This window comes from Condylura cristata, unplaced genomic scaffold, assembly GCF_000260355.1.
Source record: "Condylura cristata isolate star-nosed mole 26May11 unplaced genomic scaffold, ConCri1.0 scaffold00001, whole genome shotgun sequence".
NCBI classification, from domain to species: Eukaryota; Metazoa; Chordata; class Mammalia; order Eulipotyphla; family Talpidae; genus Condylura; species Condylura cristata.
In genome coordinates this window covers 76,406,305-76,425,316 of record NW_004567102.1, presented here as the reverse complement: position 1 = coordinate 76,425,316, position 19,012 = coordinate 76,406,305, and the positions used below count along the sequence as shown (strand labels likewise).

Sequence of the window (19,012 nt, the reverse complement as noted above, 5' to 3'; positions counted from 1 at the left end):
CTGAAAGCTGAGAGGTGTAGGCAGCCCCAGGCCAGCAGGGCAGGAAGCCAGGAGTGGTACACCAGGGTTTCCTGATTTGTTTAACCACCAAGGTAAGGTGGCCTCCGACAGGCTGGACTCACCCCCAGAGTGTGCCAGGAACTTCCCCAAGGAAAAAGAACTGAATGCAAAGTTGTGATCCAATATGAAAACTCCAGAGTGCAAATAAGAGCTCAAAGTTCAGAACAGACACATCAGAGAAAAACAAACAAAAAGGTGTAAGGGAGAGTGTCATCTTCACTGCAAGCATCTGCTCTTACTGTCAGAACCTAACCCTGAGGGGCAGGGGAAGGAGGAAGACTTTTCCTCTGCAGAGAGATAAACCTGAGGGGCATGGAAAACAGAACCCCAGTCTGATGAAGTCAGACCTTGGCATGAGAACCCGGTGCTGTTGCTGACTTTTTTTTTTTTTTTTCCAAAATAACTTTCAGTTAAATTACCAGCCAATTTGAGCACAAAGGAGCTCTTCTGGTATGGAATTCTAAAATTGACAGGCATCAGGAGAAACCCTCCAGACCAAAGGAAAGAATTGCTAATTTGATCTTAAGTTGGAAAAAAGAGAGAGAGATGAGCATATCAAATATTATCAAATATGCCTTAGAGATCACATTAAATAACCCGAGTCAATAGCGTATCTGCCATCATAATGCATACTTCAAAAAAAAAAAAAAAGGAAGAGGAAAAAAGTACATCCAAGAGTCTGCTTTCCTCTTACCTTTTCAAATTTTGTCAGCAGTTCCCGTAAGCTGAAGTTCAGACCAATCATCGTCCAGGAGCCTGGAAGCCTACATCTTGCCGGCAAACTTCCTTCAGACAACAGCTTTTAACTTGGAAAACCTGAATCTTTTCTGGCTATACTTTAAAATCCTTGGTAAAATCCTTTACAAGCCTTGCCCTTGAGCTATGGTCCAGCAGCAGCAGCAGCCTGCGCAGGGACATTTTAGCCACCCACCGTGGGTCCGTGTTGTCACTGATTTCAGAGTTCTGCAGGAATAGACCTGCTTCTGTATTTTCTGTTAGCTGCACTCCACACGGCTGGCATGGTGAGTCCACCTTGTCTCTGGGAAGCCGGGGATTCCCTTCTGCTCACCTCACTAACGACCTGCAGCCCACAACAACTGTTCTCTCCTGGGCCCCAAGCTTAGAGTTTGGTCTCAATTACACACAGCATAAGAGAATCTATATCCTGGAAACTTGCATGAGAGAATGCAAAAAAAAAAAAAAAAAGAGCCAACTATTACCAACTTCCTCCATTCAGGCCGGTTTCAGAAAGAAAAAAAAAAAAATCCTTGGGAAAGAGCCAGTTTTCAAAGAGCATGACTTATGGAGCGTTTGAACAGCAAGGAGTGCACTCTAGTCTGAAGAAACACCCAGACGCGGGACAAGAGGCCACCAGTCCGCTCTCCCAGACACCAGCGCCCGCGTTGCCATGGTGACCACCAAGCTAGGTTCAGTCCCTTTCCCCAGGTCAGGCTATGCCTCAGGGATGCTGTCAGCGCACCAGTACCACGTTATTTCAAAAGTTCTAGATGTTCAGATGGAAGTTCCTGAGCCGGACCGTCTGCCCCTCCCCCTTTGCAGAGTGGGCTGCAGGAGCGGCACCTCAATCGGCTTAGGGAGCTGCCCCAGGATCTGCAGGTCGGTGGTGGTAATCCGCTTCTCTACCCAGCAGTTGTTTATTATTTTAATCAGCATCCTCCCTTCCATCACCCCTCACAGCTTGAAGTGAATCTCTCTCCCACTTCCTGGCTGCCTCCCTGCCCCAAACTGAAGTGTGGTATCTTTGAAAGTGTATGGATCCTGAAGGGATCACAGACTTGGAATTCTAATATGGAGCCTACTCAAGAAAAGTAAAGGGGGTGTTTAGAGAAAACAGTGCAACTCGCTTAACAAAACTAAAATGGTGTGGACAACACAATAATGGGAAAAATACTTTCAAGGGAAAGTTCTTTGATCTCCTTGCTACCAGTAAAAGTCTTCCAGCACTATGTTCATGTAGGGAACTTACTTGTTTTTGAAGTAAAACTACCCAAGATGTCAGTAAAAATCAGTTATTTTAAAGTGTGTCTTCCATTTTTATGTTACATGATTACTGGCCTTCAGAAAAATACTACCTTCCACAAAGCTTCAAGTGTCATTGCTTTCCAGGGACAAGTTCAGTCCAAATGACAAATTCTTTCCATTCTCTTATGGACATCACTGCAAAGCACAGGGTGATTTTGCTTTTGCATTGCAACGCTATGTAGCATACCAGTAAAAGTTAACTTTGACAGAATGTCCACGTGAAGATTTTTTCTAGTTGTGAGCAGAATTTCATCATAAAAATATGTAATGGCTGTAAAGGAGACTCGATGACAAATGGAAAGATGCTGATGTTAACTACATTTACTTTTCTGCCTCAGTACATAGAGCACATAGAGAAAAACACCCTGAAATTAGAACATGTACCTCCTAAAATGCTATTTGAATTACTTAAATATCAAAATTGTTAGCATACATTTAATCATATATAGAAAGAATTTCCATTAACTGCAGGGAAAAAAAACTATCAAGCACTGTGTACGATGTGGTCATTATTTTTTGGATTGCAAACCATTCTTTTCATTTCATTCCCAACTTATTTTCATATCAGTATTTAAATAGCATGTGGTTTACATGTGCAGATCTATACAAAATTTAACAAGCTTTTAAAATATTTTCATCATTGATTCATAAAAACCAACATGCCTCCAGGGGTAAAATGGCTTTATGAGATTTCTAGCACAATGTGTTTCACCTCAGAGAGCCTAATTCAGATTTACAGACTCTAGTAATTTCAAAAACAAGTATAATAACTAATGATTATCCAGAAATCTAAATGTAAAAAAAAAAAAAGCTCCACAAATTGAATTTTAAAAGGCAGTGATTGACATTTAGCCTGAAGACCAATCATCAAAAAAGTTAGGAAACTTACATAGTAATTGACCAGCTGACCCTGATCTGGGAGGACTCTGAGGGGACATCTGAGAACTCTCAGCAGCAACAAATAAATTTTTTGCATAAATCCAACACAAAGGGAACTATCACCAGCACCACCTCAATTAAAAAAGAAAATAAATAAATGGGAGGGAGGAAGAGAGGCAGAGGGGGTGAGAGATACAGAAAGAGAGACAGAGAAATCTCTCTCAGCTGGGCAAACTTCCAAGTACCACCCAGGATGCTGCAGGGTGGTGGTCAGAGACATGTGCAAACAGGCAGAAGGAGCCCATGCACATATCAGAAGGGTGAATTAAATAAAAACTCCGTGAAACAACAGAGAACACCCTAGTCTTCCCTAAAGTAGATTCTTGTTTAGAGGGTTCTTAGGCCTAGACAAAAATAGTATGTTATTTGAGCTCAATGGTAAGGATCTTATCCTCATAAGACTATTCTTTATGGGGGAAAGGACAACGTCCTGGTAGTAAGTTAGGGTGTCTGGGAAGACAGGGGTCTTTTCTCATCATGTTAGTACCCGCAGTGACGAGCACAGGCTGAGGAAGGAGAGGAAGCGTACAACCCAGTGGGAATTCTAGAGTGGAGTGTTCAGAGGCCAGAGCCTCTGTGCCAGCTACCAGCTTCCCTGGTGTTTCCTGTAAATGTGTCACAACTGAAGTCCTTTGCTGGTTTGAAAAAGTGGGAGACAGCATGTAAATAAAGTTCTCTTATTATAGTTATAAAGTATAAAATACTAAGATACTGATGAGCCTAGCTATGAAGACACCCTCTACAGGGGAAAAAGTGGGAAAATACTCAGTGGATATATACGGATGCAAGAGAAAAAACATTTAAATTGTATCTGATTTTAATAACGAGGTAACTATACGCTCATTGAAACACTAGAAAGCAACTGAAATGTTATTGCTAAGCGTTAAAGACCAATTGGTTATTTATGGAAAAATCCAAAGATATCTATAAAATTCAAAGTGATGATTATTTAATATAATATTCAAAGGCACTGTGATCTTTGTTAACAGAATTACTCATTACAAGTGAGACTTGGAAAATATAAATGTGAATTATTGTATAACAAAATAAATGTGTTATATAAGTATATAGCACATACTATATATTTGCATTTGGTATCTATAAATAAGAATACTTTCTCAGTTAAAAGTCTGTATACAAAATGTCTTGGTAATATAACTTACATCACCATAAACTTTTCTTTTTAACTGTGCCTCTCTGATACAGTATCTCCTGGAATCCTGGAATCATTGAAACAAAAAAAAAAAAAAAAAAAGAGGCCTCCAGTGAAAGCAATACATCACCAGAGAGACTTAATAAACTGAATGATGAAATCCTGAAGTAGTTGACAATTTGCCAGTGTAAACTAGAGAGCAAATAAACTGTACTAATTTTCAAGAGTTGAAGTAAACACTGAACTGCCATGTCTGTAGCAGATCAACACTGGAGACCCTGAGATTCTCTCACTAAACAAGCCAGGTCGCGATCACAACACGGACACTGGCCCACGAGAAAGCGAAGGCGGCAAAAGCTAAAGAGCACAGGCAAGCCCACAGCGGAATCCATAAAACCACATTCCACTGCCAAATGAAATGGTCCAAAAGTACATATGGCTCTGGCCAAAACCTTTCAAAAGTTAGGCTATTTAACATTTATTTACATGGGAAATTGTCATTGAATTTTTTAAGAAGTAACTTATTTAGCATTTCATCAGGCAATAAGATTAAGTCTAGGGTTTGGTTGAAAATGACAGTCTAAACGCTTTGCTGCAAAGCAAGGTCTATCTTATTCATACATCAATCTTAAAATATCCATTCCACTAAGCATTTAGGGGAGTTTTGGGTTTTTTTTTTCCTTTTAACTATACAGACAAACTATGTTTTGCACACAGAGTCTAACAGGTTTCTCTTTATGTTGGTCAGAAAAGAACAAAAAGGGAAGAAAAGAAAAAAAGCTTCTTGGGAGTCTCTAAAGCGAAGCATATGGAGGTCACTAGGTGATCAGAAATAAATCAGCACATCATGGCTTTTTTCAAAATGAAGGGCTTCAGGCATGGATAGAAAAAAAGTGCTTGTTATACAGCCATTCTGACCCACGGAAAGATGCAGGTGAGAATACTTTTGAAAGGAATTTGCACAATTCTCCTTTACTTACCCCTTCTGAATCGGAGTTTGTATTTCAAAATCAATTCACTTCAAGACCCAAATCATGGTCTGAGATTTTAATTCACTGTCTGCCATTGCTGTAGTTCTAAGAAGGGGCTACCATTCTATACATGACAGCCGTCTAGTTAACGTCAGCCAGCAACCAAGTCTGTCAGCTGGTAGCTATTTAACATAATATACAGCCTAAAGGGCAGAAAGTTCAATCTAAAATGGACGCCTGAGCCCCTGATGAAAGGCGGAACTTTCCTTTTATCCCAGGAAGTTCAGTATACACTGTGTATACCAAGAATTATCTTTCATGTTCATTTTTTAATATTGCCATCGATAGGCATAATTCTATAGGTAGCAGTAAGGGAATAAAGTTGGTCATTCATCAGCAAAAGATCCAGTACTTCTATATTTCCATAGTCCATAGCCAGAAGATTCTACTAGACAATAAAACGGCACAAAGAGCTTTTTCTTCTGAAGGAGAAGGGCTGGGTGGGGCTGGGGCTGAGGAAAAGATGTGCCAGCTAGCTGATCTCCCTCTGAGTTAGCCAACCAGGTGCAAGGGTCAGCCTTTAGTAACCTTCTAAATATTTAATGATCCAGAGAGCGCTTTATTAGGTGACTACAAAATAATGCCAAGACAAGTTAATGTTTCAAAACCATATCCATCCCCCAAAATATGTGGCATCAGACAAGAGTGAAACCACCGCAGACCGCCAGGCCTCGCGCTTCCAGATGTGACTGTGGGAGCCAGTGGCATCTGCCACTAAATCACACAGGGCTTTGGGAGAGGCTCTCACAGGTTTTCTAAAGCTTCTAACTTTGCTCAGCTCTCCTGATTTAGAAAGTACAACCAACGTTAAAAAAGAAATTTTAGTAAGTTTATGTCAAGATAAATCAAAATTGAGGGTGCTGTTCCACTCACAAATAAAGAGTGGTTTTCTACCCAGGTGGGCATCGTTCCTCCAGCTGAATACGTATTTAGGGAACAGGACCCGGGGTGAACCGGAGAGAGTTCAAACTAGCCAGTGAGTCAGCTGAGCTGCTGCATAAGCTATTCAGTAGGGAGGCTTTTCTGAAGCCTCAAGCCTCAAGCCCAGCTATTGGGATCTCAGTCACTGTGTCCATTTGCAGCCCTGCTCCTGACAACACGTTCCTTCTTCACATCCTGCTTAGAAATCTCTGCAAAAGCACAATTCAAACTTTCTTCAATTTCCTAATCATGATTCACCTTTTACTGGTCTCACCAGTAAGGAGTCAAAACAGTTACCAGATGAACAGCCTAAGCTTAGAAGGTGGCTCACCCCTAGGTCAGAGACATTGCCACCCTTTTTATTTGTCTGAATGTCTTTATTTGTATTTACTCTCCACACCTTTATCTCACTTTCCTTATATGTTTACTCTGAGCAGTGAGTTCTACATTAAACCTTTGTTCATTTCCAAAAAGTTTCCAATCAAGTACGCTATAAATGAATTCAGACAATGTACAGCTTAGCTTACAATAAAGCCAGCAGGCTGGTTACAGAATAAAGGCTTCTTATGTTTGATAGAATTAAGCAAATCATTACATTTCCTGGAGATTATTAGAAGCAATAAAGTTGACTTTTAAAAACCTGCCAGGTTTAAAAACATGGTATCATTTAGCAATATTCACTAAACATTAAAATGCCATATAAGCTTTGAGTCAGAAATTCTACACCTAGGAATTCAATTTGCAGACATGTGTATAGACATATGTACAGGAGTGCTCAATGTATCCCATTTACATAGCAAAACCCTGAAAACAATCTAGATGTCCAATAAGAAACTATGTAAACTAATTATGGCAAATTTGCACTGGGAATGCAGTGCAGCTATGTTAAAGAGGAATATGATTTCTATGTGTTGATAAGGAATAATCTCCAATGCAAATGCATGTCTACAGGAATGTGGGGTGATGACAGAATGGGGGAACTGATACAGTCATATGTAGATACATGTGTGAAATAGACTCTATCTGTGTCTCAGATAGAGAAGTCACATGATAGTGACCACTGAGAGACAGAATGGGACACTTCATAGTTTATTCAGTCTTTTCTACTCTGAAAATTTTACCAAAGGTACATGCATTGATATTGTTTTCCACACAAAATTGAATCAATAGATAGGACATTCTCAGGTAACACATATTTGTCCTTCTATTCCCCAAAGGAGGGTGGCATCATTAGATTTGAAAGTAAATGCCATAGAGACAATCATCTTTGTTTCGGAAAGTTTCAGAAGTTTTGAGGTGCCAGATGGCCTGACAGGCTAGTGATTCTGCCCTCAATAGAAACAAGCCTGCAGCAGCAGTGGGCTGGTCCATGTAAACTTTTCTAAGGGAGACAGAGACAAAGCCTTTTTGTTTTCCTAAGTTACTCTATAACTAGTAACTCCAGTTTATTTTAATAGTAACTTTGAGTCTAAATAGACATGATCTAATTCAAGGTATTCTCTTTTCAAGGGAGCCATTAATTCCTATTATCATTTAATACTTTGGTATTTTATGGTATAAGGTTTTAAGAACACCTACAAAATAAGTTGATATATGCTTCCTGAAAGAATATCTAGCTTGATTTACTCAGTAATGGAAACATATCACCGTCTTTCGCCGGCTAAGTGAGTCAATACTGGGGCTACAGCTTCTTCATTCATGGAACTAAGTCAGAGCAGTGACAATGGAAAACCACGTTAGGATGCCCTTCTTATGCCTGCAGAGGTATGCTGGTCATGTCAAGGGCCTCCCTCACATATGGTCTCCCAGAAGGGAAGGTGCCACCAGGGGTTAAACAGCCACAGACCATAGATTCAGATCTAAGTCTAGATCAAGCAGAAGTGTGTAACTTCTAGTTCTACATTCAAAATTGTCAACCAGGAAATTTAAGGCACAGTATAAATCCAGAATGTGATCTGCTGGGTGTTGTAACTAAAATGAAAATACAGGACGATTGTAAAGTAATAGAACATTTAAAAACACAACAAGGACTCTAGTATTTATTTATACAAGTACTCGGCATTAAAAATCATGTTCAGAAAGCTAAACAAATACTCAAGTGATGTTGCTACTACACAAAATATTTTTGGTGTATTATTTCAGAGATGCCTTTATAATAAAGAAGAAAGAAGAAAGTCCTACAGCAAAATTGACCTCATTTTTTTCTTCAATTATACAAGGACCTTTACCAAATTAAGACACCCAGTTTGCTCACAAGACTTAACTGAATGTTGCTGATGTACAAAACTAAATGTGCATCCCTAAGTCTGAGGTCTACCAATCAGTGAATAAAATACAACACAAGTTATGCAAGGATTCTACAAATACTACAAAATGCTGCATGGTAAGAAACAATTTTTAAAACTTACATGAGACCTAAGTGTTGCTACAAAAAAGTCAAAGAACATTGACATTCTCACCTCATCCATCTGCACTACTTCACCTCCCCAACTCACTGGTTATTGTTTTTTAGCTACAGTATACTTATTTTCCTTAATTTCCATTTAATGAGCTTCCAATAAATATAGCCATTCTGACAAAATATTACCGTGCAGAATAAGAACTGAGACCATCAGTACATAACTTTCTCATTACGAAGTATGAATCAGACCATACTACACTGTGACTGCCTGAAAATACACAACCTGTGTAGTATTAGAAAATAATAACTGGAGTTATATATGAACCAGATTACTTGTTGTAGTATTTCTTTCCTAATATGCCATATCATTTATGGGATACATAAGAAAGAATAGCATCTGTTAAGGTAAGAAATCCAAGCTGTGATTTCATCTATTACACTTATCTAACATAAAAAAGAGAGAGAGAGAGACACTGTAAGCCTGACCAGACCTTCATTTTTCTTTATAACCTGACCCTCTAACATTTCAGAAATGTTCAAATTCTCTTATCAAGAAAGAAATTCACTAATACTACATCACTGATTGGCCAATTGTTTGAACAAGAAGTCACTGATAGCTGGATAAGTGCAGTTATGGGACAATTTAAGATTTCTCTACAATCCTATGCACCAGCAATACCTTCGCTGGGTTTATCTAAGGATGAGAGTAAGGATCCTAGTCAACTTAATTCATTTCCCAAAAAAGTAAAAAGAATGCAGCAAGACATATCATTTTAACTGATTATTTTGAGACCCAGGTGTATGATTTTCTAAGATCTGTATTTTTTCCCCACAACATTCCTAACATGTTAAATGCTAATAATGGCAATAATTAGCAACAGAATTTTTTTTTGAAGATTTATTTATTTATGCATACAGAACTGGGATACAGGCCAGAGGTACAGGGGCATTCAGAGGGTTTACCAGAGACAGGGTAGGGAACAGAATAGGCAGACTGTCTGAAATACACTGCTGAGGGGAGCAGAGGGTGGATCACGAAAGGTCTGTTGTGCCATGTGGGTCACCTCCCTGGCCAGGGATCAAACTCACAGTGAAGCAGCTAGTTTCACAGTGCTGTGCTTCAACCCACTGTGCCACCAGCAACAGACTTTGAAAACAAATTTAAGTAGATTATTAAACACTTCATCATTGGTCATGACTTAAGAGGCAATATAAAATAATTAAATATTTATTACATTAGTGAAGTGACTTCCTAGAATAGCAGCTATTTTGTTCCCCAGATAGTAGAACCATGTTGGACACAAGTAGACAATCAAAAAATAGTTATTGAAGGTCATAACATCCTACAAAATATCACTACATAAGCTCATAAAATGTTGAAACCTCACACAACTTAGATTCAACAACTAGACCTAAATAGCCAGTCATTTAAATACTAACATCGCTAAATGTTTATACCCTATCCTGCTTCAGTTCTTGCACTCTTTTCTGACTCCTACCTTTCTCTTTCTTCACATTATATTCAGTACACTGTTAGTGTAAAAAAAAAATTCTCTTCCAAAATTATTTTATTTTGAAGGCCTCCCCGACAGTCAAGGGGCTAAGACTCAGTGCTAATCACCACTACTGCCTGAGTTCCATCCCCAGCCAAGGAGCTGATCCGCATGGTGCAGCAGACCTCTCCTGTCTCACCCGCTGCTCCCCTCAGCAGTGTACTTGACCAGTCAGGCTGTTCTGCTCCCCACTCTGTCTCTGGTGACTCCTCTTGCCTCCCATACTTCTAGCTTACACCCCAGTTATACACACTGTTGTTACTGAACATTTGAAATGTGACTGGTATGACAGGAAAGAAAAATTTGATTTTGTCTAATTTTAATTATTTTTTAAAACATTATTGTTGTTGTGTCCTCCCTGGTAGTGCAACAGGTTAGTATGCAGCACTGCAAGCTGGCCGCAGCAGCTTCAGTACGAGTTCAATCCCCAGCCCTGGAGGTGACAAACCACATGGCACGGCAGACCTCTCCTGACCCTTCCACTGCTCCCCTCAGCAGTGTACTCCCTCCATCTGCCTGTTCTGCTCCCCACTGTGTCTCTGATGAAGCCTCTCACCACCCCTGCACCTGGCTTGTACCCCAGTTCTGTATGAATAAGTATCCCAGTTCTGTATGAATAAATAGATCTTAAAAAAAAATTATTGTTGTTGTTGTGCATTGAAGAATTGGGGTGTGGGCCAGAGGTGCAGGGTCAGAGGTGAGAGGATTCACAAGAGACAGAAGGAGACAGAACAGGCAGTTCTATTGAAATAAACTACTGAGGGAACAGCAGGCAAGACAGGAGAGGTCAGCTCCCTACCAGAGGTGGAACTCAGGCCTTAGTGTTAATAACACTGATATTACTGGTAATATCCTTTGCCCACCAAGGAGGCTCTAATTTTAATTAATTAAATTGATATATATAAACCACATGTGGCTGGGGTCTTGCTAAATATACCAGGCAGTATTTCCTCACAATCTTCTCAGTGGCATACATTTTTAACTTTCACTGATACACACTGTAATTTTATTTCACTGACAGGATTTTTTTTTTTTTAAACAGCCTCCTTTTCCCCCTATCCTTTCACATTCTACACAGCCACTGAGGTCCAATTCAACTTCCCTCCTCCACTCAAAGCCTTGCACTAGGGTTTTAACTCACCAACTTTCCATCCATGCTGGCCACTGCCATGCAACCCTGACATCCTGCTCTTACTTGTATGTCACCCTTTTAGTTTATAGATTGCCCTATAAACCTATATGTTGTCAAATTGTTTACTCCACTCTCTATATCCAATGGAATCCATCCATTCTATTAGAGTTAAATGTATTACCAATGTTCAATAAATCCTTTTAAATTAACAAGTTAAACAATTATAATTTATTAAACTTATATTCCCTTAAATGATTTCATCATTGGGGCCCTGCCTGGTGGCACAACAGGGTAAAGCACAGTACTACAAAGCTAATTGTAGCTGTCTCATCACTAGTTTGATTCCCAGCCAGGGAAGTGACCCATGTGGCGCAGCAGACATCTCCTGTCTCGCCTGCTACTCCCCCCAGCAGTGTACCTCATCAACCTGCCTTTTCCGCTCCCCATTATGTTTCTGGTGAATCTGCCTGTACCCCAGCTCTGTATGTATATATACATAAATCTTACAAAAAATGAATTCATTATTGAAGATCAGTCCCTCACACATTTACAAAGTTACCATAATAGTGAGTCTCGATTATCTGTCGAGTAAAATTTCCTAGGCTAAGTGTTGTCTTCATTCCATCTTTCCATGTCCAGAAAAGATCCCCAAGTTACTCCAAAGATTTGTACTTTTCTTATGCATGAATTTCTCCAAAGAGAGAAAGGTCTAGTCCTTTCGTAAGCCACTCAAGCTTAACTTCATGTCAGAAAAGGTTTGACTTGTAAGAGCTATACTTTAAATTTTCAAAGAAAGTGCTGCCCTCTTGTGAAATGAGACAGGAGATTTATCATTCACTGACAACTGAATAAATATAGCAAAGGGATTAGGAGTTACATTTTAACATTAAAACAAATTAGAGTTAATCTCAGGTTGTATGGGTTTCCCTGAGGTCTCTCCTGTTTTTTATCAACTTTCCCACCAAGTGAGTAACAGATCAGAGGATGAACTGTTCACATTTGCACTGGAACTGCTGAAGAATCAATGAGTAGAATATTTTCACCATGATAGAAAGGAAAGTTTGTAGATTTAAAAAAAAATTGCATTACTAAGGGAGAATGGAAGCAAGAGCCAATGAAGGAGCAGTTGACTGCAGAGAAAATTAATTGCAGAGAAAACCTCTTGCCAATTCACTGGATGAACTGGAGCAAGACTTTCACCTGTTTTCAGTCCACTTACGCTATATAAAATATAATAATTCCCCAAACTGCATAGATTTGTGCTGAGATTATATGAAATAGCAAAGGGAAAACAATCAGCACACTTCTTGTCACATGGTATGTGCTTCTTAAACATTGAGCCAATAATAACAACATTACCATAAAATAAGATTATATTCACAGCAGGCATTTTAAAACAAAAGAGTCCTTCAGAAAGTCTAACAATTGGGACACATGCTGTCCTTGCTCAGACATCTATTTTGTGCCATAGAAATTAGGTTTCTAGCCAGTTTTATTTGGAGGAGCTCACAATCTGAGCTACCCATGAAAACACCTGAAAAATTTACATTTACTGAGAAACATAAGTGAACAGATTCACAATTGAAAGAAATGTCTAGTATAAATCCTTCGGACTTTTAAAAACCCAATTTGACATGTCAGTTTATTAAAAGTTTCTTGGGTGGATTATCTCAATTCTAAAGGTACTAGGAAGTGCAATAGAAGTGGGGAAAACCCAAACAGTAGAGTTATCCTATTGCATTTCCTCATGAATTATGCTCTTTAAGGAGACTTGGCTTTCCTTGCATGCTCTTCTCCTTGGGAATGGGATGGAAGGAGGATGGAGTGTTTGCCAGACAAAGTATTATATGAAGAATAGTCTAAACCATCTTGACGATTTCTCCAACTCAGAGAACACGGGTAATTTACAAACCAGTTTTCATTCATCCACCACACTGGGGCACACGTGTAAACAGCTACATTTACATATGAATATTAGGAACAGGTGTGCCTATAAAAGAATGTACTTAAAAGTTGGAATGTCCTTTGATTTGATTCTCAGCACAGTAAGGGAATTGTCTATCTAAAGTACACTTCACTGAATACTTTTCTAATGTAAAAGATCTTTTGTTAAATTAAAAGCCACCCCCAATATAGCTGTTTTAGCAGCTTAAATGTTTATGCATGAGGAAATACTTTCCTATTTCCTGATAGGTATTATGATAGCGAATAAATAAGTATCTGAAAAGTGAAGGGGAAAAAGATTCTCAGGAATGAGTACAAATGTATCTTGTATAATACATTTTTGGTACAACTTCCTTTTTTAAAAAATCCTCTTATTAAAATTTTAAAAAATACCAAAATGCAAGAATGAAAACCATGCTGTTCTACTATTCGAATTATTTGCCTCTGTTCAAATAATGACAGCCACAAAGGACTCTGCTAAATTTTAGTGAGCTAATTGAAAGACATCTCCAATTAAATAAGTTATTAAGAAAAGAAAATCAATATGTACATGATTTATAACATTTTAAATAAGACTGACTTTCCTGAACTTAGAGAAAAGTGTTGACTCATCACACACTTATGGGGATGCTTCTACAAAAAAAAAAAAAATGAAGTGTAAATGATAGGAAAATACATGCCTCAATAACTTTTCAAGCTGAATTGAATTACATTACAGAGGAACCACTAATTTTCTTCATCTTGTAGAGGCGGTGGGTGTCTGACAAAGGGAACTGTTAAGTAAGTGCTGTAAAACAGAAGTCAAATCTCCTCTTGTTACCATTTATTCAGTCAGGCAAAACAATCTATTCAGTGACCCACATTAAAGATCAACAAGAAAAGGTTTTCAAGTTCAAAGAACAAAAGAAATGTGCTCCCACTGAGTGTGTGAATTACAACTTTGCAATTAAGGTGTGTTGATCCAACATGATAGACCACTGAACACCATTTTGACATAAATTTTTTTAAAGAGGTGCATTCTTCCTTACAATCTCACTGGAGCTCAAATCCAACCAGGCACCTTCCAGAGTCAAAACTACTAATGGGTAACTGGTAAGACTCACCTCACCTCACCAACAGTTTTCCACCTGCCCTAAGGGCACCTCTTTTTCTTTTTTACCATTTATTTATGCATACAGAACTGGGGTACAAACCAGAGGTGCAGGGATGGTGAGAGGCTTCACCAGAGACAGAGTGGGGAGCAGAGCAGGCAGATCGACAGAGTACATGCTGAGGGGAGCAGCGAGAAGGTCAGGAGAGGTCTGCAGGGCCATGTGGGTCAGCTCTCCTGGCTGGGAATCGAAATCGAACTGAAGTGGCTTTAGTTTCATAGTGCTGTGTCCTAACCCGTTGCATCACCAGGGAGGGCATGGGCACCTCTTTTTTAATTGAGCTATGGCAGACATATTAATGGTATATTAGTTTCAGGTGTAAAATGCAATATTCTATATTTGTGTATATCATAAGTGATCCTCACAGTAAGTCAGACAACATTTGTCCCCCAAAAGCTAGAATTTTTTTTCTTTCTTATGATTTACTCCCTTAGTAATAGCACAAATTTCTTCATTACCAATTTTAAGACTATTTTCTTTGGATCATTGGATTTTGTTTTTCTTAAATCCTTCCATAATTCCTCTAACCTTTAAGATTCTGTCTGCTGTTGCTATTTTCTAATTGAAGTACAGCCTACCTATAACCTTAGATTCAGGTGCATAAACAATGATTTGACATTTGTATATATTGGGTAAGGATTATCACAATAAATCCAGCTGTTATCTGTCACCTGACACATTACAATTTTTTTCTTGTAATAAATGACTCTTGAAATCTACTCTTATAGCAAATATGCAATACAATATTATTAATTATAGTCTATATACTACATTGACATGATTTTTAATTTTATATTTATATTTTTGATTCTTTCCATCCAAGTTGTCCACCCCATCTGTCCACTGTTATTCTTCAAAGTGCTACTGTCAACCTCCTTGCTGACTTGTATAACCTGCTAAACTTGCAAGATACACACACACACCTGTGTACATAATGTACACATGCACATACATACATGCAGTGGAATACTAGTCACCAATCAAAAAGATAGACTCAAGCCATTTGCAGCAACATGGATGGAGCTAGAAGGGATCATGCTCAGTGAAATAAGTCAGAAGGAAAAAGAAAAATATCGAATGGTTTAAAAGTGGTGGGGGGGGAGTAAACATTGTTTTAAAATGAATAATAATGTAAATAGATATATAAATAAATGTTAAAAATTTTTTTTTAATTGCAAAGCATCATCCTACCATTGTGGAGTCCTCTCCAGTGATCTGCCCACCACACAAATCTCATTCAAGTACACTTACAGAAATGCCTCACTGTCAAGGAAGCATAGACATGCAGCTCAGCTCAAGTTAATTTAGAAAACAGGATCTGCTTGTCTTATAAGGAAATCCCTGAAGAATGAGCCAATTTTGTGCTTTATTCCAGAGTGCCTTTTTTAAAAAATATTTTATTTATTTAAAATAAATAAAGATACAGGGGAAGTGAGAGGATTCACTAGGGACAGAGTGGCAAACAGAGTAGGTGGATGGATGAATTACAATGCTGAAGGGGGGCGGAGTAGCAGGCAGGACAGGAGAGATCTGCTGCACCATGTGGGTCACTTCCCTGGTGGGGATGGAACTTGCGCTGAAGTGGCTGTGTGGCCAGCTTCACATAGCTGCGCTTTAACCATTGTGTCACCAGGGAGGGCCTCACAGTGCCTCTTAGTGGCCTATAAACTCACTCTTGCCCCAAGTCACTCAGGAAAAATGCCCCACAGCCTGTAAGTTACTGCACTCCCCCAAATCCTGAACTGTTTTCTATTGAATAAGAGACTTGAAATCCACTTCTAGATTGTATTATTTTCGTCATTTGACAAAGATGAAGATTAGGACTGTTACGTAATAAATACTGAGTTTTGGATATGGTTCCATAGGGTTTTGCTTTTTTTAGACTTGTGTTGATTTGTTTAGCAGCTGCTTTAGCTACAACACCTCCCCAGAGGGAGGTGACCCACATGGCACAGCAGACCTCTCCTGTCTTGCCCACTGCTCCCCTTAGCAGTGTACTTCAGAGATCTTCCTGTTCTGCTCCCCACTTTGTTGTTGGTGAATCCTCTCACTTCCCCTGTACCTCTAACAAATGAGTCAAGTATAACATGATATTAAAGAGCAAAGTCTCCCAGTAGTTTTGCCTTTTTCCAGAAGTTGATGGTGATTATAGAACCATAAATATGATTCTAACTCAGATCTCATGGATTCCCTTGGATATGAAAAACATCAATTTAAAAAGTGTGTGTGCATTTATATAGAATTACACAAGAATATAATTTCTGATTCAGGCTTGGGACCACTTCAGCAAAACTAACGAAAAATGTTTAAACCCAATTTATCTATGAAATCAACAGAAACTTTCCATCAAAACCATCCAAATCCAACCTACTCTCTCACTGAATAAGGTTAAACTTCTCTTTACTGTGTCTCACTCATACCTTGCTCTTTAACTGCATACATTATTTTGGACCCTAACCTAGAGGTTACATATCTGCAGTTCCCTCAGAATACATGGCTTTTCAGTCATCGCTAGTAAATAAAACTTAAATGTCCACCTTTAAAACTGTGGCTTAACTTTTTCCATGAAATTTGCTCTCATTCTAATGTGCTGGTCTCTCGAGTGTCTGTCCTTCTAGAACCCATAATTCTCTGATATAGACAAGAACCCGGATGACATGATACCTTAATGCCATACATTAACAAAATTTCCAGAACAATATGCCATCATTATCCCTAACAATGCATGACTGTATTGGATGCAAGGGAGTGACTGGAACAGAGTTCTTTGAGATCTGTTCAGTTCCATCAGAAGACTAAAAGCTTGCCTTTATAGACTCAGCAGAAAATAGTATTATATTATTTTCAGGGTAACATTTTTCCTGATAATAACATAACATTTACTTCAGAAGTGTATTCATAACACATTGTACAGCTGTAACTAGAATCTATGCAATGGAATCAATACAATGACATCATCAATATTTATTCCCCTAATTCTAGGTGTGACTACATGTTATATTCATCAAAAGAAATACTCCCCTTTTGTAAAAAGACATTCTTCCTGTGAGCTGGGGACATTTTGTCAGTGGTTTTTATTGTTGTTGTGTTCTTAAAGCAAAACATTTAAAAATATAAGAAAAAGGGAAGGACAATTTAGTCATACAGTAAAAACTAAAACATTGTGCAATATGTACAACTTCTGTGGACCCCTGTTAGAAATTAAACCCACACCTGTAAATTTTCCTAAAGGACATTTGTATCAGTAAGAAAAATAGAAAGGAAAATTCACTGCCTAATCATAATTATAAAAAAAAAAAAAAAAAACTTCAGACTAGGCATTTGCAGGTTTTGGCTACAAACACATTAAGATAATAATTATGAAAATACCATCTTTTCAAAAAGGGATATACACAGTATGTCTTGCTTGAGATTGCATTAATGTGGAAGAAGTTCCAAAGACAAACAGGTTTTACATGCCCTACTAGATTTTAATTTACAGCTAAATATAGCTGCTAATTTTACATTCATATAAACACCTGCACTGCCAGAGTCAAGATTCCTATGAAGATTCCTGTGAACCTAAAAGCATAAAATCACAAATTAATTACCTTATTCATAGAAATATTACTTAGGTCTTGATTATTTTGTTCCTTAATAGCTCTGCTCTATCCAATTTACTGAAAATGTAAGCCAAATCCTGAAATTAACATTCCGCTATATAATTTAGTGTAACTACGGTACCTAGACTCTATAATTATCTTAGGGTGAAGGAGTAATTTCAATAATGGGTTACTACAATTAATGAGAGTGTGTAAGGGTGCCTGGGGTACTCAGATTTAAGGGTATGTATTTTTTAAAGATTTAATGACTTATGCATACAAGAGCTGGGGTGCAGGCCACAGTTGTGGGGCAGGGGGCAGTGGTAAGAGGATTCACCAGACACACAGTGGGGAACAGAACAAGTGGATTTACTGGAATACACTGCGAAGGAGAGCAGTATCTCCTTCCTCAGCTTCAGGAGACAAATTCTCTACATATTACTCTATGTACATACTAGTCTGAAATAGCTATTCTTTGTCCTAGAATTTCTAGGCTTTCAGTAAGAGAAAGGAAAGATTGGAAATAGAAAACTGCATCAACTGCATTAAATGAAAAGAATTCTGGCCAATATTTTGGATTAAAAAAAAAAAAAACAAAGATCACAGTTGAAAATAAGCTCTTTTCAAACATTTTGATCTATGATATAAATACTGGGACCATTTTGGCAGACTTTCAAACAAACCCCTAATAGTAACATTTGTTAAAAGAAGTATTTATATAATACTTTTCATGGGACCAGAGTTTGGAATAACATTGAACTTTATTTATGATTGTATATACCCCCCACCACCACCTCAAATCTGTATGTCACACAAAGCTTTATAAGGGATATAAAGCCTAAATAAAACTTTCTTCTGCAATTCTCCTAGAAATTTTGAGGTAATAATGGAAAAAACATACATTTTATTTGTGATTAGTGTTAAAAAACAGGTGTAAACAAGGATTTAGGTTTGTCTATTCTGGATTATAATCTCATAAAAATTTCAAACTTAATAGGAAACTAAACTTTTGGCAGTTCTTTAGTAATACACTAAAGGATACTATTAGCCTGTCATATTTGTTATGGGATTTAGATGTTTTATTTTTGACCTTTTTTTTTTTT

At 38.1% G+C, this 19,012-nt stretch overlaps 1 protein-coding gene across 1 annotated transcript in view; it reads right to left on the bottom strand.

Annotated features, from left to right (window-relative positions):
• LOC105853295 (utrophin-like) overlaps positions 1-19,012 on the bottom strand; it is a 183,028-nt gene that overhangs the window by 118,008 nt on the left and 46,008 nt on the right. The window lies entirely within an intron of this gene.